This window comes from Megascapheus bottae, chromosome 2 (genome assembly GCF_031878675.1).
Source record: "Megascapheus bottae isolate mThoBot1 chromosome 2, mThoBot2.hap1, whole genome shotgun sequence".
NCBI classification, from domain to species: domain Eukaryota; kingdom Metazoa; phylum Chordata; class Mammalia; order Rodentia; family Geomyidae; genus Megascapheus; species Megascapheus bottae.
This window is the reverse complement of record NC_143510.1, coordinates 27,359,923-27,386,797: the sequence shown is the minus strand read 5'-3', so window position 1 is coordinate 27,386,797 and position 26,875 is coordinate 27,359,923. Positions and strand designations below refer to the sequence as shown.

Genomic DNA, 26,875 nt, shown 5'->3' with positions numbered 1-26,875 from the left:
AAAAGAAGCCGTGTGTGGTGACACACACTTGTCATTCCAGCTACAGTAAGAAGCATAAAACAGGAAGATTCCTATTCAGACATGACTAGGGCAAAAGTGAGTCTCAAACAGGGCTGCATATTCAAAGAAAAGGGCTGGGCTGAAGCAGAGAGGAGCTGGCAGGAGTCCCACACAGGAGCATGAGGACATGGCAAGGGAAAGCTAAGCCTTAGAGCCCCAAACTACAACACATCTGGAAGAAATAATGAGAGCTCGTGTGTGTGTGTGTGTGTGTGTGTGTGTGTGTGTGTGTGTGTGTGTGTGTGTGTACTGGACTCAGGGCCTGTGCACTGTCCTTGAGGTTTTTCACTTAAGGCTGGTATTCTTCCACTTGAGCCGCAGCTCTATTTCCAGCTTTTTGGTGGTAAATTGGAGGTAAGAGTTCACAGGCTTTTCTGCCTGGACTGGCTTTGAACTGTGATCCTCAGATCTCAGCCTCCTGAGTAGCGAGCACTACAGTCATGAGAAACCAGCACCTAGCAAGAGCTCTTTTAACTATCTCCCTAGGAGAAGGCCTTTCTAGAAAAGACATGGAAAATAGAAGCCATAATGAAACATTACTGTTACAAAATAATTTTTGTGTTATTTTTATTACAAAAGTATAATACATTGCCTAATATTGTTTCTAAATATCCACTTGAACATATCATCAACAAGATTAAAATTCACCAAAACACATCAGACTAATTTCCTACAAATTAAGAATGATGACAAAATGTACTAGAAAAAATAAGCAGGGGGAAGGGGGGAATACCAAGACGGGTGGGGGGTGTGGAGGGGAGGGAAATGGGTACCAAGACATGTGAAAGGGTATCAATGTATGTGAATTAATGCACCTTCTATCTGGCAAATATCATGTAACCCTTTTACTAATTACAATAAAAAAATGCAAAAACAACAACAAAAACAAAAACAAAAACAAAAAAGAAAAAATAAGCAGGGATCTGAAGAGATAACTTGCCAGAAAGATAAATGATTCTTAAAACATACAAAAGAAAATGCTCCATCTCATTTACAACAGGACACAATAAGTCTACACACTGATGGTGGGTTTACTTTATCATACTGGTAATTTAAATAAAAAGCTTAATTATAGACTATGTAGCTGAGGCAAGGTAGAGACATACTTTCTTATTATGGGTCAACTTAGCTTCCCATCTATAACCATATAAGATACATGTTCCCTTGACCTAGCATATCATTATATCTGAATATATGTAAAAATATATTTGGACAAAGTTACTCATTACAGTTTACAAAGGACCTCATAATAGTGATATAAGTGCACAAAATTTTTGTTCAGCCAGACAAGACAAAATATAATTCCAAGATTTCATGAAATCAAACAAATGGAGAAGTGTCTGAACAAATATATAGAAGCAATAGTTAGGCCAGAAAAATAAGAAACACATCAAGAATTGATAGAGAAGAGATCAAGGGCTCTTCAGTAGACAGACACTCACAACTCAGAGGATATAGAAGTAGTGGAAGGCTCAACAAAGCTCTACGGTATCTCTGCAGAAATGACCTTTTCGGTTAATAGCTTCACAGTAACCAAATGTTAACTGGCTGGACTTTTCCTCCATGCTATCAAACCAACAATCAGATGTCTAGTCTTTGTTCTAACAATGAACCTAAGGAATTCTGATTCCTGTTTACTACTTTTAAAAGTCTTTTTATTGCTGTTTTATCCATATGGTTACATTACCAATAAAACTGTGTTTTACTGTCAGCTAAGAAATGTAATTTTTTTTACTTCACTTACATTAATTGTACAAGGCAGTTTTATTGTGACATTTCTACATAATGCATCTGATTAATCTCATCCCCTCTATTACTTGACACCCAATTTCTTAAAACAATTTCAAACTTTCAATGTTATAGTTTCATAAGTGCAAATAAACTGTTTTATCATCATTCTTCATCATTCAGCCTCTTCATCTGCCCTGTCTGTTCCTGCTGATAAACTCTTCATTAGTGCCTGTTTTTACCTTCCTGTCATTCTTTTGTTTAATGTGTATTAATTTCACCAAGGGGTGTCTCTAAGATGTTTTAGAGGTACTTACATTACATTATAAACAAACGAATCCTCTTTTCTATTGCCTAGTCTTTCTGTCCCTGCATTCCCTGCTGATTAACAGCTTTCACAAGGATTCCTTACACTGTGTTCATCTAGAGTTACACTGTGCTTCAAAATTATTCATCCTCCATCTTTATTTTTCCCTCTCCCCTTCCCTTCATCCTCCTACATGGACCCATAGTTGGAATCGTGTCTGTGTATGCATGCCCACCAATACCAGGGCTTAAATTCAGGGCCTTAGGCTCTCATCCAGCTTTTGTGCTTTTGTTTTGTTTTTTGCTCATAGCTAGTACTCTACCATCCTTCTTCAGTTCAGTTTTTGTGCTGGTTAATTGGAGATGAAGTCTCTTAGACTTCTCTGCCTAAGCTGGCTTTGAATATCAATCCTCAAGTCTCAGCCTCTGGAGTAGCTAGGATTATAAACGTGAACCACAGGTACCCTGCTAGAAATCATGTTCTGTGTATGTGTGTGTGTTTCTGGGTCAGTATGTGTACACACATACATACATGTTCATGGGTATGTATGTGCTTTAAATCTCAATTTCCACAACGAGTAAAAGCATGCTTTTCTATTTTCTTTTGCCAGCTCAAACTCTGAGCTCCATTTTGCTCAAGGTTAGCGCTCTACCACTTGAGCCACAGCTCTACTTCCAGGTTTTTCAGTGATTAATTGAATGTAAGAATCTCATAGACTTTCCTACCCACGCTGGCTTCAATCTTCAAAATTCAGATCTCAGACCCCTAAATAGCTGGGGTTACAGGTATGAGACACTGGTATCCAGCTTTTTAAGCTTGGTATCTCATTTAACATGTTCTGCAGTTTCCTAAATTTTTTCCAGCTATGGAGTTTTGAGTATGGTTTCACCATGTGTTGTCTTTCTTGTGCTGTTTTTCCTAGTTTGCTGCAATCTCTTCTAGGGAGATTGTGACTGGAAAGATCAAGCTCACCAACAACCTTGAGTACCAGCCTTTCGGCAGGAAGTCAGAAATCTTTGCCCCTAATCTTTACCGCTCTAATTAACAGGGCTCTTTGATAATCAGCCAGAAATAATGTTGACCTTTAGAGATGACAAACTCTCCTTAGTTTCCCAGCTTTCCCTTTTATTCTGATGAACAGGTTTAGGCCAATTTGCTTTAAGCTGCTGCTAACAGCAGCATTCTCATACACAGGGCTAAGTTAATTCCTTGAGGCAGGTAGAAAACAGCTTAGTTTCTTTCTAGTTCTTTGAGATGAAGAAAATGCTGGCTGTGGGCTCCCCTGGAGCCTGAGGACTTTAGGTCCCTGAAAGTTAATGGATCAAATGACTTTTGGTTTCAGTTGTTACCAGTGGGGGAAACTGGCTTGCATTTACAGAGCACTGTCTTGTTTCCACACGATTTCAGCCTACAGCTTTGCCTGACAGTCTAGTGGGTATTGGTTCTGGGCTGGGCCAGGATGTACAGTAGGGATTTCATTGGCTTGCTTCTTGGACAATGAGGTTTTGTTTTTGTTTCTGTGAAGGTACTGAGACTTGAACTCAGAGCCTGTGCATTTTCACTTAGCTTAGTCTTTCAAGGCTGGCACTCAACCACTGGAGCCACAATTCCACTTCCAGCTTTTTGGTGATTAACTGGAGAGAAGAATCTCATGGAATTTTCTTCCTAAAATGGCTTTGAACCTTGATCCTCAGATCTCAGCTTCCAGAATAGCTAGGATTGTAGGCATAAACCACTAGCACCTCATGACAAGAGAGATTATGATGATGATGATGATGATGATGATGATGATGATGATGATGATTTCAAAGCTGTGCCTCAGATCCATAGGCCTTCTGCCTTCCAAATGAGCCCCTAGTTGATCTGCTCGCCTTTCTCCACCTCTGCTGTCATTTCTGCACCTGGTTAGCAGGATTTTCTGGTTCTTCCCATCCTCCACCCACAGGCCCTGGCTAAGCATGGATCCCCTTGCTCCAGCAACGGATGCGGGGAGGGGCTGTATGCCAAGAGGTTCTGAGACAAGAACCCCCAAAGGAACTGGTTGCTAGGAAGGAAGATAGGGAAGCGTCATCAGTCCCAGGGGCACAAAAGAGATAGGAAGTTATGGTTTATGATGGGGTTATGTGGTCCCAAAGCAGAACATTTTAAATCAAAACTTTGAATGCTGGACTTTGAGGACTATAGTTTCTAGCAAGAGAACATAATTAACCAAAACATAGGTCTCCTACCCTCCACCCAGCACCACTCAGTCTTTGAACAGTATCTTAGAAAGCAGTCAAGCCTTCTATCACAGTTTCCCTACTACTCCACGTGCCATCACAGATGAGGCCCATCTACACCTCCAGAGCTTTGGCACACACCATTCTCTTTTCTAGCACACACGATTTTCCTCTTATTTGCTCAGGCCAGTTCATCTATACATCTAGCCTGCAAATGCTGCATTATCATACCTAATAAATGTTTTATGGAGGGCTGGGTTTTGCACTTCAATAACCTGGGTTCAAACTGCCGTGTCATTGACCACTCATAAAATCTTGACATCCCAACAGCCACATACACACACACACATACACCTATCCTACCTAACCTGCTCACAGGGGCTGCTCGGATGTCTGAGTTCAGAGAACGTGGTCTGTGCTGCTTGCTGTCTTGATACTCAGCCGCTGGCCTATTTATGGTCCAGGCCCCAGACATCATCAAAGAGAGGGTTGGAATTTGAGCTATCACAAGGCAAATCCCCTATGTCAACAGCCAGCCAAAGCTTCTGGCAAACTGCCTCAGGCAAAGGCAACTATCACTTCAGGTAAGTACTTCAAGACTCAATGTGCAGCAGTCTCAACCTGAGCCCACACCTTACAAAACCTGTTGCTCCCCTCAAGTGGCCATTGGAGGGGAGCTTAGACAAGCCCAAACATATGTAACCATTGGTGGTAAGGTCAGTTGCAGGCTAAGTGAGTGGAGACTAGTCATGTTTGTGTGGCCTGTCCTGCACACTGTAAGAGGTTTACCAGCATCCCTGCCTCTACTAGTGCTGCTATCCAGAAATTGTTGTGATATCCAGAAATGTCTTCAGATGTGGACAACTGCTCCCTTGGGGAACAGACTGCTCTAGCTAGTTCTTACAGTTCTGGGCCAACTCACACTACCTGTATTTCATCCTAACTGCAGCTACTCATTGTAAGAGCTTTCTCAACACCCTAAGCATTGTTTTCTAAGTTGACAATCAATGCCATTTTCAGTCTTGGCTGCACATTAGAATGCTATGGGAGATTCTAAAAGAAAGAAAAGAAAGAAAGAAAGAAAGAGAAATAAATAAATAAATTATACTAGGCATCGTTGGCTCACATCTGTAATTCTAGCTATTCTGGAGGCTGAGATCTGAGGATCTTAAATGGTTGGAAGCCAGCCCAGGAAGGAAAAGTTCATGAGACTCTTAACTCTAACTGACCAGCAAAAAGCTAGAAGTGGAGCTGTGGGTTAAGTGGTAAAGCATCAGCCTTGAGCAAAAAAGCTCAGGGATGGCACCTCAGGCCCTGAGTTCAAGCCTCTAGGTCAGTACAAAATAACTAAAATAAAAGTTCAGATCTCTAGGTTTCACCCAAAGAGGCGATATTCATTGCTGTAGAGCAGAGCCTGGGAATGCTTTAAAAAGATCTGTTGATGGTTCTGACTTGGGGCCCTGGGATGTTTTATTTGCACGCACACACACACACAGAGTAATAAAAATAAAACCCCGTAAGTCCAAGGAGCTTTATGAAGCTCACAATCCTGACAATAAACCACCTTTGCCCATTTCTTGCCCAGCACATGATTTAGCAGAAAGAATGGCATGGAACCCATCACCAAGCAGGTTTCTCATGGCCTTGTTGACTGACGCAGCACTGTGTCTCAGACCTTCCTATGAGGGGGAGTAGCCTCTACCCACTCACCAATAGAGTAGCCGCTAGCTGTACATGGTTATAGAGCACTTGAAACCTACAGAACTGAATACAAAATCACATTTAATTTTCATTTTTTTATTGCCACATGGGGTACTAGAAAACCCAAAGAAAGTGTTGCCATTCCAAGAGAGCCACAGAATAAAGTTTTACAGTCTTAAATCCACAGAATAAATGTTATAGAAATGTATGTCTTAAAATATATAAATCCAACAGTCTTTAGTTATGAAGTGGGACCCCAGTAGTTTCCAATAAAGTCACAATTCAAGAGAATTTTTCAATGTGCAAAAATCAGCTTCCTTGCATATTACAGGCACTTAGCTTGAAGAGGACATGGTTGCCCTGTTTTTCAGAACACGTCTCTTTGTGATAACTAACTGACCTAGTCACCAAAATAATCATGAGTTTAGAAAGAGTATCACAATGGAAGCTGGGCAGTGATGTCTCATGCCTGTAATCCTAACTACCCAGCAGGCTGAGATCTGAGGCGCACGCGCGCGCGTGCACACACACACACACACACACACACACACACGTGCGCGCGCACACACACACATGCGCACACACGCACACACACACGCACACACACACACACCCCAGACCAAAAAGAGAAAAAAAAAATCAAGCTCCATTCTACCCCTGACTGAAAAGGCAATGGTTAGGCATTTCTGGATGCAAGAGGGAAAAAAAATTTACTTCTGCAAGGCACAAACTTCCTTGCTCTCCTTTAAGTAGAGAAGGTGAGCCACTTCAGAGAGATATTCACAGCAAGTGGGACAGGGGAGTCTGTCTGACTTAACTCCTTTGTGTTAGGAATAGCCAGTGTTGGCTCCCACGCTGAGCCATTCTCCTTGGGATCAGGCTGCAGCTCGGTGAGGGAGTCTGGATTTTCAGGATTCAGAAAACTCAGCACCTATTAATTTGAGAAAATGCTCCATTCCCCATCCTCCAGTCCTCTCCTCCTCCTCCTCCTCCTCCTCCTCCTCCTCCTCCTCCTCCAGTCCTCTCCTCCTCCTCCTCCTCCTCCCTCTCCTCCTCCTCCTCCCTATCTCTGTCCTCAGGCTTGGCTGACAGGTAGGAAAAGGGGTCAGTCTTAGGGAAAACTTCTGGTTCAGCCAGCTTAACCCCACTTAAGAGGACGGGATACAGATGCTCCGGAGGACATGCCCACAGGGGAGGAGCTGAGTCAGGCAGCAGTGGAAGAGTTATGTGCACCTGCTTGGGTAACAGCTAAGAGAGCAGGGCGGGAAGAGTGGTCAGGATGTGGGAGGGAGGAAGGGAGGGAGGGGGCACACAGGAATAATTTCCAAAGGTTTAAGCTAAAGGTCCAGAGAAACAGAGGAAGTCCAAGAAGTATTCCTACCCCAGAATCCTTTCCCATCCCAGCCCTAGTACTTTCTAGTTGTATGACACCCCGACTTGCTCCCCCAAGCAAGTTCCTTCTGCTTTCTCATCTCAGTCTTCTCTAGGAGGACATTGAAGCGCCCCCCCCCCCATTACTGGTCGGAGAACCAAATTTTGTCTTTGTCTACTGCTGTGTGTGGAACTCTGAGCCTTGCTTACTGTCAGGAAAAGGGTTCAACCACTGAGCTCCACCTTCAGCCACTGGAACTAATTTCAGCAAATCAAGTTTGTGCTAGGAGTATAGGTTATCTGCTTATAACTTCCTATTTTTGTAAAAGTGTTCATAAGAAGTTGTTAGTTAAGGACTGGACTCAAGTAGTAGAGCTCCCGTATAGTGAGTTAAGAGGTTCTAGTTTAAAAATAAAAATAAAAATAGGGCTGGGGTGTGGCTCAAGTGGTATAACACTTGCCTAGCATGCACAGAAAGGCCCTGGGTTTAATCCAGAGTAAAAAAAATAACTGGAAAAAGGGTGGCCGCTCAGAGTGGGGGTCTCTAGGCCCTGAGGTGCAGACATTAACAGTGGTACCCATCTCCGAAAGGCTGTCAGGGGAGTAAGGCAGGTAATTATTTTCAAGTGCCTAAGACAGGGCTGGTACTCAATAACTACTTATTCTATGTCGGTTCTTTTTAATTACAAGCTATTTTTAACTCCCAGCCAGGTGCCACCGGCCATTAGGGCTTTGGGGCTGGTGAAGAGGGGTGGATGGAGCGTGACAAGGCTCTGGTACAGAGCTCTGGACCCTCCGCCCTGTCTCGGGGCCTCCCCACCGCCCCAGCTTCGGGCGCAAATCTTGCACGTGCTCGGTGCTGCAGCCTGCGTTACACAATCCGCATACGGGGATGCCGGGGTGGCGATCCGGGGTGCGGGCGCCGTCAGGCTGTCCAGAGCGCGGGGACCGGCGTCCTGAAAGGACGGAGCGCAGGGGCGAGGGAGTGGGACGGGGGGGGGGGGGCTGCTGGGGAAGGGGCATTCGAGGAAAGAGATCTGGGGGCGGCTACCGACACAGGGGCGATCGTGGTGGGGTGGGGGTGACCACCCAGTCGGGGGCAGGGGGGACGTGGAGGGGGGGTCGTGGAAAGAAGGGGCGGTCCCCGTCCTCTAGCTTGGGAAAGTGGGGGGCTAGGGGACTTCGAACCTTCGCGAGCACCGGCGGGAGGACTGGCGAGGGAGGCGCTGGCAGGGGGCACCGGGTGTGGGGTCCGCGTGAGGGCGCGGGTACGCGAGAGGGGCGCAGGTGCGGATGCGGGTCCAGGGAGAGGGGTACAAGTGGGGGTGCGGGGAGAGGGGCGCACGAGGGGGTGCAGGGAGAGGGGCGCACGAGGGGGTGCGAGGAGAGGGGCGCACGAGAGGGTGCGGGGAGAGGGGCGCACGAGGGGGTGCGGGGAGAGGGGAGCACGAGGGGGTGCGGGGAGAGGGGCGCACGAGGGGGTGCGGGGAGAGGGGCGCACGAGGGGGTGCGGGGAGAGGGGCGCACGAGGGGGTGCGGGGAGAGGGGAGCACGAGGGGGTGCGGGGAGAGGGGCGCACGAGGGGGTGCGGGGAGAGGGGCGCACGAGGGGGTGCGGGGAGAGGGGCGCACGAGGGGGTGCGAGGAGAGGGGTGCAGGTGCGGATGCGGGTCCAGGAAGAGGGGTACAAGTGGGGGTGCGGGGAGGGGGGCGCACGAGGGGGTGCGGGGAGAGGGGCGCAGGTGCGGATGCGGGTCCAGGAAGAGGGGTACAAGTGGGGGTGCGGGGAGGGGGGCGCACGAGGGGGTGCGAGGAGAGGGGCGCAGGTGCGGATGCGGGTCCAGGAAGAGGGGTACAAGTGGGGGTGCGGGGAGGGGGGCGCACGAGGGGGTGCGGGGAGAGGGGCTCAGGTCGGGGTGCGGGTCCGGGGTGTGAGGTGCGGGGCGGTGCATGGGGTGCAGGACCCTCTGCCCCGTCCACGGCTGGGCCAGGGCGGGAAGCAGCCTGGAAAGTGGGTGTAGGTCACAGCGCCAGCGGGGGCGCCCCCAACCCTTTCCGGGTCGGGCACCGCCGTCGTCCCTCCCTCCTCCCCCCATCCTGATCCTTCCCCGCTCCGCTCACCGCTCACCGGATCGCGTCGGCCGCCCGAGTCCGGCCGCCAGACCCGGTTCCCGGCTCCCTCCTGGGCTCGGCCGCACCGCAGGGCTCGCTCGCCCCCGCCGCCCGGCTCCTCCCGCGCGGCTGGGATCGACTTCTTAAAGAAACAGCGCGGGGATTCGCATCCTCCGACAGAAAAGGTGGCCCCGCCCACACATGGCAACGCCTGTCAGCCACCGAGTTGGAGGCTCAGGGACTGGAGAGCCCTAACTCCAACTTCTCTGCACCAACGCTCCAGGCCCAGAGAGCGAAGGTAATACTCATCAGCACCTGGCCCTGCCAATTCGTCCTCAAACAACCCAAGCCAAGGGCAGCAGAAATGCCTAATGTGTTTCTAGCCAAATGGAATCAAGGGCACACAGTAGGTGCCAGCAGTGTAACCCCTGGAGCTGGGATCCCTCAAAGAGAAGAAAAAATGGGGTCATGTGGATACTGAGCACTTACTTTGTGTCTGGCACTGAAACTCACCAAAGTGACTCAAGCAGGATCTCTCCTTGAGAGAGTTCAGGGAGAAAGAATAAGACCCATGCTAGGGCCGGGTAGCTCATGCCTGTAATCCTAGCTACTCAGAAGACTTACACTCTGGGATTGTGTTTGGAAGCCAGCCCAGACAGAAAAGTTTATCTTCACTTAACCACCAAAAAGTTGAAATTGGAGCTGTGACTCAAAAGTGGTAGAGCACTAGCCTTGAGCATAAAAGTGGAAGGGGAAAAACTCATTTAGCTTGCTTGGTGAGTGCCCTACCACTTCAACCATGCCTCTGGATTTGTGTTTTGCTGATTCTTTTGGAAACAGAATCTCATGGATTTCTTGGCCCTGTCTGGCTTCAGACTGTAATCCTCTGGCTCTCAGCCTCCTGATTAGCTAGAATTACATGCACGAGCCACCTGCACCCAGCTCCCTCCTAGTTTTATGGTGTGGACATACCTAGAGGATCTCCAGGAGTGAGTTAACTCCAATTGATGACTAACGGGAGAAAAGCCTTAATTGATGGGTTTTCCTGTGACAGAGGTGAGGGAGCACTCTCTGAATCAGTGACACTCCTAACAGCTGTCACTAAGGAGTCATGGGAAGGTGAGTGGCCAGGAAGCCATTCCAGAGCTCCCCTCCTTGTCAGTCACCACAGAGAAACTTCTTATCAGCTGGAAGACCTCGCCCAGCATTAGTGCAGTGTTTGGAAACCTGTTCCTGCCAGTAGCTGTGGCAGAACTCCCCGGGCTCTGTCCTGCTACAAGTCTGCAGATGTCTCTGGACTTGGCTGCATGCCCATCAGAGCTGCAGGGTGTGTGCCATGGCCATGTTTAAAGCACACTCATCACTTAAAGGCCCTGGGCATCAAATCACAGCCCTCACAGCCACCCCCGATAGGTACTGAACCTGTGTATTCAGCATTTATTCATTTTTGTGCCAGTACTGGGGTTTGAACTCAGGGCATTGGTGCTGTCACTAAGCTTTTCCACTCAAGGCTGTTATTCTATCACTTGAGCAACACCTCTACTACCAGGTTTTTTGGTGGGTAAGTGGAGATAATAGTCTCATAGGTAGACTTTCCTTCCCAAGCTAGCTTCAAACCACCATCCCCAAATTTCATCCTTTTGAATGGCTAGGATTTTAAGTGTGAGCCACCAACACCTGGAGTCTAATCCACTTTAGAGATGGAAGGGCTTATATGCCCAGGGCTTAAACAAAAGGTCCCATAATCATCATGTGCTAGAGCTACGAGCCAAAGATACTCACCCATCCACTCATCAGACATGACTGAGAGCCTAACATGACTAGATACTACTCTGTGGGTGACCACAGATGCACCTCTTGTCCCCTAAGATGTAGAGACTATCAAGAGAAAGTATCAGAAGCTTTTCAATCAAGGAATCAGACGCCACATGTGGGATATCTGTGGGAAAGAAATGAAATAAAGGCGCCGTGCACATAGGTGTGGGCAAGCAGCACCTGGCTTAGAAGCACTGGGATGTGCATGGCAGCTCTAAGCCGGCTCATTCCACAACTCAGGTGTCACTGGCTTACAGCCCTTTCCCTGCTTATTCAGGTAAAATGAAATCCCCTGCTGTCTACCCCCTGGAGCTCATTGAAAGTGAGGGTACACGATGATCCAGGGATTCATGTAGTTGACTCTGGACTCCACTGGGCTACAAAGCTTTTTCTGACATTCATGTCCGCAGGGTACAGTACAGTGAATGGTACAGAACAGGCAGACATCAACTCGCTTTTCCTGAGTGCCTGCCCTGTGCACAGGTTTTACAAGCATCACTGCATTGAAGTCTGAGAGAAGGATCTATCACTAAACCTTCTTTATTTACAGGAAAAATCTGATGCTCCTATTGGTTAAATACTGAGGTCCAAATGCTACCCAAACCCAAACAAGTTGTGTATTTCTGAACACAAAATCTATGTTCTAGCCACTCAGCTCCCTGCTCTAATATCGCACAATGGAATTAGATGAAAAAAAAAAGAGGTTTAACCTTACATTCAGTATCCATGAAATAGAAACATTTTAAGGCCACAAAACAACTTTCCAAATGACTTGCATCATGCTTATTCGCCGATTTGTGGATTCAATTGTGCACAGGAGTCAAGCTGGGGAATATACAATCCGACTCCTTCCTTTTAGGAGATCCATCTAAATCACAAGATGATTTCCATCCATATGAAAGAAGAACATCAATGCAAGAGTTAGGTAGTATAAGAACACGTCACAAATCCACAAGTCCAAAGCAGGCTTAGTGGTACACACTCTTAATTCTGGAACACAGGTAGATGAAGCAGGATAATTACAAGTTCAAGGCCAGCCTGGTCTGCATAGCAAGACCTTACCTTCAAAATAAGTTAATCTTACTATAAGGATTTATTTGTTGAAAATGCTGGGGTTGAATGTGGATGGGGGACAGAAAAGACTTGGGAAGATTGTACAGCAGAATTCTAAGACGCTCAGATTCTCCAAGCACCTGAATGGAAGTTGAAAGGTGATGGAACTTCTCCAGAAAAATAACCTGGATCTGTATAAGAAGAGGCAAAGGGGGCCTAGTGGTAGAGTGCTTACCTAGTATCCATGAAGCCCTGCGTTTGAGTCCTCAGTACCACATAGACAGGAAATGCCGGAAGTGGCACTGTGGCTCAAGTGGCAGAGTACAAGCTTTGAGCAAAAGTGTCCAAGGACAGTGCCCAGGCCCTGAGTTCAAGCCCCCAGGACTGCCAAAAAAAAAAAAAAAGGCAAAGGAATTCTGGGCACTAGTGACTCATGCCTATAACCCTAGCTATTCAGGAGGCTGAAATCTAAGGATCATGATTTGAAGCCAGATTAAGCTTAAAAGCCTGTGAAAACCTTACCTCTAATTAACCAACAGAAAGCTTGAGCTATGACTCCAGTGGTAGAGCACTGGCCTTGAGCAAAATTGCTAAGTGATAGTGCCTAGGCCCTGAGTTCAAGCTAAGGGACTGGCACCAAAAAAAAAAAAAAAAAGAGAAGAGGCAAAAGAGACTAAAATCCAGGGTGGTTAGGGACTCAAATGTTATGACAGAAAATGGTCCCTTTAAGGCCTATTTGAATCAAAGAGATGAATATAAAAGGAACTGAGCATGTGGAGTGTTAGCAGATGGCAGAGGGAACGCTGGCTGCCAGTTTTATATTTGACTCCTCTTCCTCATGGAGAAAGGACTTCCATTTGGTCAGGTTAGAACACCTCCAAGAGAGACGCTAAACTCAAGATAGAGAAAGAACACTTGACAACTTAAATTTAATTCAAGTTACCACTAGATCAGGTCCAATATGATCTTAAAAATGTAGTCTGTGATGTTTGAGAACGGTCATGAGAGGTTCCCATTTCATATTAGACCAGGAGGTCCCAAACACATATATCTGGAAGCCAAGAGCTATGGTTCTCCCAAAGTTCTGCAGCTGATTATCAAACTCAAACAAAAGTGGTGAAATCTAAGCACTGGTATGGGTTTATCAAGAATAATTACAGTGAAGGAATATGGAATCCTGTTACTAACATAATAGATCTGGAATGCTGGGGATATTGTATGCAGAACCTTGATGATAATAAGCTTTTGGAAAAACAATTATATGATCTGTTCACAAGCAAGATAAAGAAATCTAGATTGCTAAATGTCACCATCTGGTAGATTCATAAAAGGTTAAACAATGACTCAAATGTATTTAATCTGACAGTACTAAGCTAAAAGCAATACTCTAATAACTCCAGTTTTCTGTCCTTGCAATAAAAAAAAATTAGATGAACAATAGTCCTGATCTCTCATGATGTATGTTTTTAATATTTTGGGTGCTAAGGGTTGAACTGTAATCCCTTATGCATGCTAAACATACCTATCACTAAGATAGACCTTCAGCCTTCCATCAAAATTTAAACCCAGAGCCAGCATCAGTGGCTCATGCCTGTAATCCTAGCTTCTCAGGAGATTGAGTTCTGAGGATCCTGACTTAAAGCCAGCCTGGGCAGGAAAGTCCAAGAGACTTTTATCTCCTATAAACTACCAAAAGGCTGGAAACAGTGCTGTGGTTCAAGTCGTAGAGCACCAGCCTTGAGCACAAAAGCACAGGCTCTGAGTTTAAGTCCTAGTATTAGTGCTCACACACATACATATAAGCACACACACACACACACACACACACACACACACACACACACACACACACACACACATTTAAACCCAACATAGCAGAGAAGAAACCTGGGATTCAAAATTGTTTTCACAATTTGGAAGATGGAAAAAAATTATGGTGACATTTAACAGTCTCACCTCTAAGCTTTTAAAATTCAAATTGCATCTCAGCATATGGTGGGCCAGATGGACACTTTCTAAAACACTTCTATCCTGAAAGAAAATACTTTGTGTCCTGTGCTTGGGGGCTGGAGTATGCTGAACCTATAAGTTCAATAGATACAAATAGATACAAAATAATTTTTAAGTGAAATTTAACATCTGTTCATTCATGGTATAATTTCTAGAAAGCTATGTATAGAAATTCTCTCAACCAGTCAAAAAGCATGGACCACAAACCAGTAACAACTGCTCTGAAGGATAAAAAGGTAGAAAGCTTCTTTCAAGCCAGAAATGGGACAACTGCAATCAAAATGTCAATATGGCACTCCAAGGAAGATAAGGAGAGTCACAGGGATGGATGAGCAGCCAAGAAAAGACAAGACATTCCAAATAAAAATAAACAGAACAGGATTATAATAAAATATATACAATTGTTAGGACAATATGGCACTTATGTAGAGGTAGATAAAAATAGCAGTAAGCTGGTCACTACTCATCCACACCTATAACTAGTCAGGAGGCTGAGATCTGAGAATTTCAGTTTGAAGCCAGCCCAGACAGATAGTCCATGAGACTCTTACCTCCAATTAACCATCCAAAAGCAGGAAGTTGAGCTATGGCTTCAGTGGTAAGAGTGCTAACCTTGAGCAAAATGGCTCAAGGACAGTACTCAGGACCAAGTTCTAGCTCCAGGACTGGTAAACATACATGTATATATCCCCCTCCCCCTCCCAAAATCCCAAAACAGCACCAAAACACCATAGACATGACAAGTGGGGTGGGTCACGCCTGTAATCCTAGCTACTCAGGAGGCTGAGATCAGAGGATCAAGATCCAAAGCCAGCCCAAGCAGACAAATCTGGGGCTTACTTTCAATTACTCAGCAAAAAGCCAGAAGTAGACATATGGCTTAAAGGGGCCAAAGGAGTTTGGCCTAGCAGTAGAATGCTTGCCTATCATGTATAAAGCCCTGGGTTCAATTCCTTGGTTACCACATACCCAGAAAACCCAGAAGTGGTGCTGTGGCCCAAGTGGCAGAGCACTAGCCTTGAGAAAGCTCAAGGGCAATGCCCATGTCCTGAGTTCAAGCCCCAGGACTGGCAGATAAAGAGGGAGGGAGGGAGGGAGGAAAAGAAGGAGGGAGAGAGGGAAAGAGAGAAAGAGAGAGGGGGGGCTCAAATAATAGAGTACTAGCCATTAAGTAAAAAGCTAAGGAAGAGTACAAGGCCCTGAGTTCAAGCCCCAACACTGTCTGTCTCTCTCTGTCTCATACACACATAGGGATGTTATCCTCATGTAGTGGCCTTTCAGATCACTGGGGAAAGGAGGGACAAGTCAGCAAATAATGCTAGGATATCTGAGTATCCACATCAAAAAATAAAGAAGTTGGGCCGGGAGTTTGGCCTAGTGGTTAAAGTGCTTGCCTAGCATGCACGAAGACCCGGGTTCGATTCCTTGGTACCACATACATACACAAAAGCTGGAAGTGGTGCTGAGGCTCAAGTGGAAGAGCTCTAGCCTTGAGAAAGTCCAAGGACAGTGCTCAGGCCCTGAGCTCAAGCCCAGGACTGGCAAAAAAAAAAGAAAGAAAGAAAGAAAGAAAGGAAGAAAGAAAGAAAGAAAGAAAGAAAGAAAGAAAGAAAGAAAGAAGTCAGTAATAATGCTCTTAACACCCACACAAAAAAGTCAATTCAAGCTGGATTAAGTCTTTAAAACTTCGAACTTTGCCAAGATGTGGTAGGAAGAATATCTCAGCATCCTCATGAGAGCTTGCCCAGTCTGTTCTTTAAGTAGCTGTGAGATGGTAAGTGATTAGCATCTCCATCTTATGTCCGTGGTTACTGAGGAACAGCTTTCCCCATGTTTGCTGTCTGTATCTCTGTGTCTGTGAACTCATTGCGCATGCCATTTCCCCATCATTCTAGCTGTTGCAGTGGTGTGTAGTTATGAGCATCACAAGTGTCTTCTTGAGTTTCTGGCTTACTCTTTCCTGTTTTTTGTTCTTTTTTTTTTTTTTTTTTTTTGCCAGTCCTGGGCTTGAGCTCAGGGCCTGAGCACTGTCCTTGGACTTTCTCAAGGCTAGAGCTCTACCACTTGAGCCTCAGCACCACTTCTGGCTTTTTTCTATGTATGTGGTACCGAGGAATCGAACCCAGGTCTTCATGCATGCTAGGCAAGCACTTTAACCACTAGGCCAAACTCCCGGCCCCTCTTTCCTGTTTTTAATGGATTTGGATAAGCAGACATAATTTTGATGTAGTCAAGTTATCCTTTATGTTTAGTGCTTTTTAATGTCATGTTGAGGAAATCTATTCTTACTTCCCTCTTGTCTGGAGAAAAGGGAGATAACAGGGGTCAGGGCTGAGTGAAGCCTGGTGGTCAAAGGGCTCAGGTGGCCAAAGCCACAGGCAGCTGTACAGAGGGGAAACAGTTAGGATGGACTTGGAACAGGCCAAGGCTAGATGCGACAGGCAGTTGTAGTGAACAGATCCCCTGTGCTTTCCCAAAAGTTCTGAAGGGGGTCGTTTTCATTTAATGACAGATTAGACAGTGCTGGTGGCTCATGTCTGTAAGCCTAGCTACTCAGGATGCTGAGATCTGAGGATCCTGGCTAGAAGCTAGCTAGGGAAGAAAAGATTCTATTGCCAATTACCAGCTCTTCCCCGCTCCTTAAAAAAAAAAAAAAAAAAAAAAGGCTGGACTAGAGGTACCAGCCATGGGCAAGCAAGCTAAGTGAGAGTACAAGGCTTTGAGTTCAAGCCCTAAAATATGAGCACTAACATAAATAAAGACACAAAGTGGCTAGAGCGCCATTGGCTTCCAACATCAGCGAGTACGCATGTCATTACTTCTGTCATGTAACAGTGAGGAAGCTGAGCTTCAAAGCTGGTAACTTGGTCAGAATCACATAGCTGGAGTCTGGTGGAGGAGCAGAGTCTCTAAGTCCATGCTGTCCAGCACCATGCCACGTGGTGTGGTGAGTACCTCCCTGGGCCTTGTGCCACACTCACACTGTGCAGGTTGCCATGGAGACTCACTGAAGTCACACATGATATAACGTACATTGGGGAAGCTCAGCAAATGCTCCCGAGGCTCTCTCCTTACGAAATATTTCCTTGCAGGGTGGCACATGCCTGTAATCCCTGCAGTCAGGAGGGAGAGGCAAGAGGATCCTGAGTTCAAGTTCAGCCTAGGCTACAAAGAGTGACCCTATGTCTGAAAACACCAGTAAAAAGAAACTTACCTTGTTTTAGAGATGGCATCTTCCCACCACGCTGGCTACATCGGAACACAGCCTCGTTGGTTATGAATGGGTCTCCATGGAAACACAGCATCCACTGACTTCTGCTGCCGAAGAGTCTGCTTGTGGTCCCTGAGAACTCAAATATCATTTCCGGACTTTATTCAGCACACTGGCCCAGAAGCCCTCTCAGGTAATGCAGGAAACAGATGGAAAACAGGCTTCTCATGGCCTTATTCTGCCACTTACTGAACGGACATTCTGGGTCTTTGTTTTTGTTTCTATAAAATAAGTCATATAGTATGTATCTCTTAAATTTGTTACAAGTATTAACCAGCTCTTAAATAAAATCAATGTTAAAGACAGATATGGTGGACAATGTCTGTAATCCCAACTACCTAGGGGACTGAGATCAGGAGGATGGCAGGTTGAGGTTATGTGGGGCTAAAAGCTTTAGGAGATTCCATCTAATCTATTACTAAAAGCTCGAGTGCAGGGGTGTGCACCTGTCACCCCAGCTATGCAGGAAGCTTAAACAAGAAGGTCATTGTCCAAACCAGCCCAGGGGAAAAACCAGGAGACCCTAGATGAAAAATAAACAAAAGGTCAAAGGGTTGGGGACACGACTCCAAGTGGTAGAGCACCTGTCTAGCAAGAAGGAAGCCTTGAGTTCAAGGGCTAGTGGTGACTCTTAATAATAAGCAAACAAAACTGTTGTTAGCTAGCAGGGCGCAGTGGCTCATGACTGTAATCCTAGCTGCTGAGGATCACGGTTCAAAGCCAGCCTGGGCACTAAAGTCCGTGAGACTCTTATCTTCAATTAACCACTAGAAAACCAGAAGTGGCTCTGTAGCTCAAGGGGTAGGGCGGTAGCCTTGAGCTGAAGAGCTCAGGGGCAGTGCCCAGGCCCACAGTTCAAGCCCCATGACCAACAACAGAAAAAAAAATTGTTATGATTATTCCTCTCCCACTTAATCAGGATCTGCTCCCCAGTTCCCAACATTAGAGTGACCAGCTGAGTCTGGTACACGTAGGATCCATTTAGTATAAGAAATTGGCAGATTGAGATGCTGGGCATACCCCAACACTGCAGTCACATAAGTCACAATAGCCACTGGAGCAATGGCAGCTGGGGGTCTAAGATTTGCACTGCTCATACAGACTCCAGACAGCTCTGCGGGTATAGAATGATCGCTCTAAGGCCCAGAAAACTCAGCAAAACTAGAGGTGAGTCCCTATAATGACTTTTGAGCCCTCAGTGACCCAAACTATTTGATTCATCCTGTTATGCCTGTGTTAGACCCTTTTTTATAACTCTCACAGAATATCTAATAGTAGGCTATTTATAAAGAAAAGAGGATTAAAAGGAATCTGGTATGTGAAAGACAAAACAGGGATTTATTTTTTAATTACTTTCACTTATTGAAATTACTTTTAATAAATGCAATTTTATTTAAGCGTTGATTTATTTAAAAATAATTTAACACTTTTTATTTTTAAATTTATTATTATTTGGTTTTTTTTCTTCTGAGGCACAGTCTTGCTGTGAAGACTTAGCTAGCCTTAGCACGCATGCTCTTTCTGCCTCAGCCTTCCCAAATGCTGGGATTACAGATACACACCACCATGCCTGGTTTAGCAATACTCCTGGTAAAACAAATTCACTCCCAGAGGAAGACATTAATCTCTCTCAACAATCTAATCACCTCTTTTTAAATTACTTTTTTGCAGGTCTTGGGGCTTGAACTCAGGTCTGGGCACTGTCTCTGAGCCACTTTGTGTTTAAGGCTAGTGCTCTGCCACTTGAGCCACAGTTCCCCTTCTGACTTTTTCAAAGAAGTGTATTGGAGATAAAAGTATTCTGGCTTTGAACCACAACTCTCAGATCTCAGCCTCCTGAGTAGCTTGGATTATAGGCGCGAGCACCTGGTTCCTGATCCCCTCTTAAAGCTCCCCACAGCTCTGAAACAGGAGTTTCAAAGGGGAAGGGCCACACTTAATCACAGAAACCTAGGCTGTTGGCAGGTGAATTTTTCTTTCAAAACCCTCCTTGTACAGAGATCGCAAGGCCAGGAGGTGCTTGTCTCAACAGCCTCCAAAGCTGACTTAAGGTGGTATGTCACAAATAACACCTGCCCAGAATCCTGCCTCTGGAGCGGACAGCCCTTCTAAAGGGTAGGCTTCCAGCCTACACGATCACCTGAGTCACTGATTGAGGTTGGGCACTTGAAGCTCAAATCGCCCTTCCTCACCAGCCTTTGTGATTCATACAGTTTCCAGAGGATTGATAAATGAAGACTGAATGCCAGATAAGCAACAACTTAAGCCAGTAGGTCCTAAAGAAAAGATTCTCCCAACACTTTTGCCTGACAGATAAAAGACTGTCAGAACCACCACCTTCCACAAAGGCCACCACAGCCATACACACACACACACACACACACACACACACACACACACACATGCACACCCCATCCGCCAAAACCAAGCCAATAATCCCAACACTGGGAAGACAGAGGCAAGAGAATCTCAAGTTGAAGGCCAGTCTTGAACTTTGTAAGATCTGAGGATGAAGGAAAGATCCTCAGGAGGCTGAGATTTAAGGATGGAGGGTCAAAGCCAGCCCAAGCAGGCAAGTTCTTTACACTCTTATCTCCAGTTAACAACCACAAAGCCAGAAGTGGAGGTATGGCTCAAGTGGTAGAGCCCTAGCCTTGATCAAAACAGCATCCAGGCTCTGGGTTCAAGCACTTACAGTACCAGCTTGAGGGAAAAAAAAAGTTCCCTGGCCTCAGCCTCTGGGACTATGATCCAGGTTACTATGGAAATGTATTTCCACTGCAGTACTCCCCTCTTCCCAAATAAACAGCATTATGTTTTAGAGAATCTCACTTGGTGGTTATCTTGATTGACAAATATAAGCCAAGCTATGGTGTTCCAGCACACAAGGAGTGATCTCCATTTGCTGGCGGGAGTAGGTCAAGGATTGTTCTCAGTGTGACCAGTGAAAACTGGAAGCAGGCCTGGTCAATTACACACAGAGAAGAACTGGTTCAGGAGACTGACCAGGCACTTGCAACTCTGGTGTTCCACAGTCCTGGCTGTGCCTCACTGGTAAAACCCCTTCTGAAGCCCGGATTTCCTCATCCAAAAAATGAGAATCATAGTACCTTGGCAGCTGAAAGGCCTAAAAGATCTGTCTATGTAAAGAGGATAAATAATGTAATGTTCAACATAGCTCAGTATTCCTAGTCTTTCTTCTTTACGCTCTTTTTTTCTGATTTTTTTGTTGTAATGTATAGAGGGATAACTGTTACATTTGCCAGGTAGTAGGTACATTACTTCTCATACTTTCTTCTTTTTTAATGGTATGACTGGGATTTGAACTCACAGCCTTGACCTTGCTAAGCAAGCACTCACATCAGCCCTTCTTTGCTTCAGTTAAATAGTCTCTTGACTGTACTTAACTTTGGATCCTGATCATCCTATCTCTGCCGCCAAAGTAGCTGGGATTATAGGCCTACACCGTCACACCCAACTATTATTGCTTTATAATCGTTATGATCTCACAGAAACAGCCCACACAACATTGTTCCAGGGAGAAAAACATCTTCCTAATCATCAAATGTGATAAACGAATACACACAAGCTAATTATGAAGACTGTTTAAGTCGGGTGGGCTTCCTAAGCCTCAGCCACCTATCTTCCCTGGGAATTCAAGGAGACATTTGAGAATTATGACACACATCTCATTAGCAACACGCCCTGAATCCAATCCTGATACAAACAGCCTGAAGGAGCTTCAACTGAATGACAGCTCTGCGTATTTCAGACAAGGCTAAAGTCATTACTGAGAAAAGGGTTGCGGTAAAAGAAGGCCGCGGACAGGACTGCTAGTTGATGCATAAGTCTGGATTGAATCTTCGACCTGAAAGAAAAAAAATACTATAAAGGAAATTATTAAGTCAGTTGGAAAAACTAGAATAAGACTTGCAGGTTCATTAATAATACTACTTCATCCTTAAACTTTCTAGCTTTGATAAATAGTTCTGTGGTAATGCAAGAAAATGAATTTATGGGCCTAGAGGTAGAGTGCTTTCCTAGCATGCATGAAGCCCTAGGTTTGATTCCTTTGTATCACATTCACAGAAAAAGCCAGAAGTGGTACTGTGGCACAAGTGGTAGAGCACCAGTCTTGAAAAAGTTCAACGACAATGCCCAGGCCCTGAGTTCAAGCCCCAGGACTGGCCAAAAAAAGAAAAAAAAAAAGAATTTGTTTTTGAAGATGGGACCTTGATTTTTAAGAATAAAGAGCCATAATGTCCTGGAGTATAGCTCAAAAAGTAGAGTACCTGTCTAGCAAGCAGGTGGCCCTGAGTTCAATCCCCCAAACATTCAAAACATTAAAGAGTCATAATGTCTCCAACTTACTACTGAGTATTAAAGTATTCTCAGGGAATCTGGCTAGACAAGATATAGGTTCTTTATTTCTGCTCTTGTATGCACACTTGAGATATCTTAAAATAGAAAGTTAAGCATGAATAAAACACAGCTAAGAAACTGTCCTTAGAATAATAATAATAATAATAATAATAATAATAATAATAAATGCACACTTGGATGGAGCTGCTTCCTCCATTTCATTGAGAAATGATCATCTTCTTGGTCCAGTTCTCACAGCGCCATCTTTTGGTCAGCCCGGAAAAGCCAGCTTAACATTTACAGACACGACTGACACAGAACCTTCCATGTGTTTGCACAGGTGGCAAGAAAGGGCAATGGGTCCGGGCCACGCAGCTGGTGAAAGGGATGAGGCTGGGACTTCCCAGGAAAGGAACAGTGCTCTTCATCCGCCAAAAGAGGGCGCTGTGTTTTGCATTTTCTCACATCCACCTTTGCACGGCTGAGTGGTGCAGCTGACAGGAGAGGTCTAAGGGTGAGGTGAAGAAGACAAGATCTCCTTCAAGCCTAGGTTCTGGTGGTGTCTTTGTTTAAGATGCTCAACATCGAGGGTCGTGGTGTTCACCTGTAATCCCAGCACTTGGGATGCTGAAGCTGGAGCACTGCCAGTGCCAAGCCAGCCTGGTCTGAGACTGTCTCACAAAACATCACACCTAAACCCTCTTAGGAAGTTGCTACTTCATTCATCAAGCACTTTCCTTGGGCTGAACTTTGATTTCACGGAGCATTCCCTTGTATTATAGTGTAACTTCAGGACAGAGTTATTTGTGACGTCCCCTGAATTTTGTGTCTGAGGACAGAGTCATAGTTGGTCCTCCACTCCCCTAATCAGGACTCACACAGTAATGGCCAACCTGGAGTCTTTCCCAGGCAGCACAGACACAGGTAGTCCTCACTTCCCTACAGCTACCCAGCAGAGAGGCAGACACTAGATGAAGAAACACAAGCTCCTGACACAGGTCGGGAAGCAGGGGGCCTGGGTATCCTGAAAGAGGATAAGATGGGATGATATGGAGTGCCAGAAAGAGTCTCTCTAAGTGACCCTGAAGCTGAAGCCTGGAGGTAGGAGGAAGGTAGAGCACTGCAAGTGGAGTTAACAAACAGCTGTGCAAAGGCCCTGGGGTGGAAACTGAAAACTGTGTGAGGCAATACAGTAGGGAAACAAAATATGTAATGTTGAAAATGCCGTGGGACATGGCCCTGTGGGGGATCGTGATCTTCCTTGGTGGATATTAGTTGGAGCAGTGCCATGTGGAGGCTCACCTTCCTCCTCCTCAGGGCCAGGCACAGTTGTGTGTGGAAGATGTCACGAGAGGTTGAAAGCCAAAGCCTGTTTCACCCACACCAAGTGAGGTGTTTCACAGTGACACAACCTTCCTCTTGGCTTGTGAAACACCACGTGCTGATGAAGCAATGTGCATACGTAATAAGATGAACACCAGGCCCTCTCACCATTAGACAAGGCACTGCCTCAGTATCTGGCCACACCTGCCGGGTCTCAGGGCCCATCCCTGCCCAGCGCTGGGGCTTTCCAAAGATGCTCTGTTCCTTTTCTGCAGCGATGAATGACTCGGCCTGTGGCTCTTCTCCCAGTCCCTGGCCTTCCTTAGATTTCAAGGCGGTGACTGCTTGGGATGTTTAGGTCATGTGTCTCGACTCCCTGCCTGCATTCCTGACCATGCGTGTGACAGGCAGGGGACCAGGGCAGGGAACTTTGTGGGGACACAACCTGCACAACCAGGGACACAATTCCTAACGTGACTGATCCTCATAAATTTGGAACATGTTGTTCCGATTCGGCCAAGCAGTTTTTGAAAATGGTAGGACTTGAGGGACTGCAACTGAGAAACATGTATACATGAGTGAGTGGGCTTATTAAAGTGAAATCCCTCTGCCAGGGTCCGCTTCAAGGCTCACGCCTGCAAGCCTAGCTACTCAGGAGACTGAGCTCAAGCATTACAGTGTGAAGCCAGCTGGGGCAGGAAACCCTGTGAGCCTCTTACCTCCAATTCACTACCCTCCAAAGCCTGAAGCAGAGGCATGGCCTTTGCTTTGAGCAAAAAAAGCTCAGGGAAAGCATCCAGTCCCTAAGTTTAAATCCCAAAACCAGCAAGGAAGGAAGGGAGGAAGGGAGGGAGAGAGGGAGGGAGGGAGGGAGGGAAGGGGAGAGGGAGGGAGGGAATATTCCTCCTTGTACAACTAATTGATACCAACAGGAAAAAAAATTTAAAAAATAAGTTGTAGGACTTTTCAGGACATTTACTGTGTCGACATGCAAGGAGTAATATGTCTTATCTTTTCTTCCAGGAGTGTCTGCAGAACGGTGTTCAGAAGTCCATGCAGCAGGAAGCAGCCACCACTGCCACCAAATGACAGAAGGACACTTTCAGCTGGTCAGCAAGGGTCTCTTTGCTCTCAGGCCTTTTGTCCTCAAAGAGATGCCTTCAAAACTCCCAACTCACTGAGTGCGATGACACACGCCTGTAATCCCAGCGTTGGGATTGAGGTTGAGGGATCATGAGCTAGAGGGGTGGATGGACATAGTCAGACCATGTCTGTGTCTCAAGGCAACTATGGGAAGAGGGACATCTTGGGTACCTAACCCCCCAACCTTCCCAGCCACTCCCTGAACTGGAGGAGTTCCCCCTCTGTTCACTGCACACAGACAGAAGATGGAGTGGCATTCAGTTCAACCCTTTACAAGAAGGGAAAGCTTCTATCTCCTTTTCAAGTACTTACGTATATGTTTTTGTTCTTGGAAAAATATCAAATACGAGTATGTGCATACTGGCTATTGAAAATAGGGAATGGTCTGGTCACCTTCCCGCCCTGTAGGACCAAGGCCCCACACTATTCTCTATTCTGGTCTTTGCTTAGTGCGGTAAGTGGGAAACCAGTCCAGAGTCAGAGGAACTGGGTTCAAATCCCAGCTCTGCTTCACTTGAGCTTTGTAGCTAGCCCTGGACACAAGCCCCACAGAAGGGGCCTGGCGCTCAGTGAGTGAGCCGCAGCAAGACCTGACATGGTACCTGCCCCTCGGCGGGCTGACGACTCTGAATTTTCCTTCCCGAATCCAGGCCTCTGCGTGCGTGTGTGTGTGTGTGTGTGTGTGTGTGTGTGTGTGTGTGTGTGCAGCGCTGGGTTTGAACTCAGGGCCTTGTGCATGTGAGGCAAGTGCTCTACCACTGAGCTACCTTCCCAGCTTCAGGAACTTTAAAAACAAAAACAAAAAAATGTTGTTCCCCTAATACATTTTTAAATGTCTCCCTTGGGGAGATGCTGGCAGCTCACACCTGTAATCCAAGCCGCCCTGAAGGCTGAATAGTTACTTCACTGTGAGCTCATTCTGTCCACCATATTAAGCTTCTTCAACTCATTCAGTGCATGCTAAAGTGGATGAGGATCTGCTAGGCCATCATGTCCTCTCCCATAATTCCTCCATCAATTAGATTTTTAAAATAACAATCCTTTTTTTTTTTTGGCCAGTCCTGGGGCTTGAACTCAAGGCTAGACTCTAAATTTGTACAATGAACACAGAAGTGTAGAACTGAGTCTCACTCCTCAGACTATACAATCATATTTGAGTTCAGGCCCTAGGGGTTTGACCTTAGCACTCTGTATGTGCTAGGCAGACACTCGACCTCAAGTCATTTCCTAGGCCTCTGGAGCTTTGGTTAGTTTTCAAATAAGTCTTGAATTTTTGCCTAAGTTAGCCTGTGCTTCCCACATAGCTGGGATCACGTGTATGACAGCTTTTGTTGTTTGAGATGCGGTCTCACAACTTTTAGCCTGAGCTGGCCTCTAACTGTGATCCTCTCAATCTCTACCTCCCAAGTAAGTAGCATTACAGGCATTAGCCGCCCCCCATGGTTGGGTAAAATTTGTAAACCTTACAAGCTGTTTCTACATTGCAGACATCACAAACTAGAGGTTTCTTTTCCCATCTTATTCTTAAATTTAATACTTAAACGGCACTGGTGGCTCAGGTCTGTAATCCAAGCTACTCAGGAGGTTGAGATCTGAGGATTACAGTTCAAAGCCGGGCAGGAAAGTCTAGGAGACTCTTATCTCTAACTAAATACCAAAAAGCTGGAAATGGAGCTGCTAGCCTTGAGCAATAGGACTCAGAGACAACACACAGCCCATGAGTTTTGTTTTGTTTCGTAAAAAGAACCCTGTTACCCCAGAGTCCTTAAAAATGTTCCAAAAGTGTATGTAAACTTAGATTTCAAGTTAAAGTCATGACTCAAAATGGATCTGCTTAATCGCACATTTTATGACAGTTATAAGAATATTCACTTAACGGACTGGAGAAATCTCTCTGGCATTGTAAGTTCATAAAATACTAAACCTAAAATAGATTGCATCTTTCATTACAAAAATAGGTGCTGCAGTTGAGTCCCATATGTACTAATTCATTCAGTCTTCCTCTGATTGGAAGATTCTTCACCACCCCACTAACCAGAGCTACTTTTCAGAGACCCAGTCAGACCTGAGTCTGAGAGATTCCCCTCAGGAAACCGTGACCACTGGCTGGGTCATTGCTAGAATTCCTGGGTGCCTGGCCTGGATGCTGGCTGCTGAGGATGGTTGGTGACGTACAGGACTGTTACCATGGCTTCTGCCCCAGGCCCATCATTCCCCATTGGGTCCAGTCTCCCAAGGCAGGCTTTGAGGAACTGTCCATGCCAAAGCCCATAACACATTCAAATCACAAAAACCCTATAGTTCTTGCAAAACTTTCTTTTCCCAGGGTCATAGGAGTCTTGCAAACATCCGAATCACATGGCTCTCGATGGGGGCTGCCCTGGCTAGTCTAGCCAGTAAC

General features: G+C 45.9%; 1 protein-coding gene across 3 annotated transcripts in view; it reads right to left on the bottom strand.

Annotated features, from left to right (window-relative positions):
- Positions 1–9,631, bottom strand: part of Abhd6 (abhydrolase domain containing 6, acylglycerol lipase) — a 43,464-nt gene extending 33,833 nt beyond the window's left edge. For 2 of the 3 annotated variants that reach the window (XM_090322922.1, XM_090322941.1), the window contains exon 1: positions 9,514–9,631. The gene's annotated coding sequence lies outside the window, so the exon portion shown is untranslated. Of the gene's footprint in view, positions 1–9,506 lie in introns of all 3 variants that reach the window. The other variant, XM_090322932.1, reaches the window with a different exon arrangement.
- Positions 9,632–26,875: the final 17,244 nt, after the last annotated feature.